Below are 2,214 nucleotides of genomic sequence, written 5' to 3' on the forward strand. Positions count from 1 at the left end.
TTTACGGATATAGACTAAAAAACCTTTCTGTGTATTTTATTATTGGAATTTTCATTATTATTTTTTTCTATTACATGAAGTTATTTTCGTTGAGAGGCGAATACCGATGCCCTATTATCATAGGAATGCATTTGAAACTATTAGAGATATATTCCAAATTCCGGATTTAACAATAGTTTCTGGTTTGCAGTTATACGTACCATTCAGTTTCCGGTTAATTCTTTCAAAATGATGAGAAGGAATCCAACAAGGATTGAGTTAAAACTCGATGATTTTCAAGAATATACGGAAATGAAGAGAGAAAAGGAAGAACAAAACAAACAAAAGCAACTTCTCGAACAAATCCAGCCACACTCAGGAAGCATGGATACTCGAACTCGGACTGAAATTGTTCACGAAAGGATAGGCTATGATCCCAAACCCTTACCACAGCCATCGCGTTTGCCCATCCATTGACACCCACTGTATGGATTAGAATGGACTGAAAATGATGAAGGGAACGCTTGCTATCGACTCATATATTGGTATGGAAATATTGATATCCTAGATTGGTGGCACATACATGTGATCTGTGCGGGTATGTCCAATCCAAGGAGATCACACATACACAGTTCAGTTTCACAGATGTGTTGAGCGTTATGAAGTCAGGACAGTGAAAAACCTAGCTAAAATGAACCTATATGAATTTGTGTCACTATAAGTTTTGATACGTTTACTGTCAATATAGTGACCAGAAAAGGATCAATGGTGTTATAAATGGTGAACTGACGAAGAAAGTTACACATGTTTATCAATGGAAAACATGCACCAAATGACCTTTCATAGCTGTAACTGAGGATGACATCTGGCATATGGGGGGATGGATATGTGTTTAACCACTTTGACTCTTTAAAACTAATGGACATTCCCTACAGTGCAATATTGGACACATGACTATGTATAATAATTAATTGATTATTAAATTAATAAATACTTAATTTATTAACTGTCATTGTATTGCTTCACCTTCTTTGGATTCAATTAATGAAATACTGGTGATTGATCATGCATATAAAGGCTTCGTATTACAGTGAGTAGTTGATCATCCGCAGGTTTCAGAAATAGGGTGGGGGGGTGTACTAATTTTGAACGAATATACGTACCCGGCCTACTATACCTTTCGGCCGGGTACAAAATGGTCCTTATATGTCGTAGTGGAGCACTGCCTCAGAAAATCACTCAGACATAGTTTTCTATACTTTGTTGTAGGTTTCCGATTATTTCAAGGGTATACATGATTTTTGTCCAAAAGAAACATAACGACCATTCTTAATATCTACTTTACCATGTGCACTCGTAAGATGTCAAATGTCAAATTCATAATATCTAGACTTGTCGTATAATTTTCCTTCGAAAAGACCATCATACATATATGTGAAAAAATAATGTCTTGCTGTGAATTTGATATTTTATATGGTTCAGTTTTATTGCCTAGTAGTAGTGGTGGAACATCACTTGCAAATTCTAATTGATCGATGATCGGAATCGGTTTGTACTTTCGATGCGATGGTATTGATTATTAATTGGATTTTTTAACCAAATTTTTTTTTGAGCATTATTTCTTTTTTATTCATTGGATGAAAAGGTCTTTTTGAGATGTCCCTAAAGTATTTTTTGTGATGTAAATGGTTATATTTGAGCAACAAATATTAATAACTTTCAATGAATTAAAATTTTCTTGATCGACGACCCACATGGTGGATTTAGATGTCAAGAAACCCAACATGTAATAAATGCATAACATAAACACAAGAATTAAATCATCATATTTCAAGTGACTCAAACTTGATGTAAGGTTTATGAAATCATTTAAACTATTTTCTTTAAGGAAAACAAATAATTGAAGAGAATTTTATTTTTCTCATCCCGATAATCGATTATGAGAAATTGCAATCGATCATCCAGATCAGTTGAACATATAATCGATGATTAATCGATTAATTTCAATTAATCGGACAACATCACTACCTATTAGTAGGTAAGTGATATCAAACAAGTAAGATAAAAATGCATACAGGCCGTTTTTAATAATGGTTTGCACAAACCATTTCTTTGCTCCATTAGCCAGTAATAGGCAGTTTACGGCACCAATTGTAGCTTTAAAGACGACACCATTATCTGTATAAAAGTCTTTTGAGCTACAATATTGCAGCTAGTAATAAGCATATAATACCT

This window comes from Argopecten irradians, chromosome 4, assembly GCF_041381155.1.
Source record: "Argopecten irradians isolate NY chromosome 4, Ai_NY, whole genome shotgun sequence".
In the NCBI taxonomy this organism is placed as follows: Eukaryota; Metazoa; Mollusca; class Bivalvia; order Pectinida; family Pectinidae; genus Argopecten; species Argopecten irradians.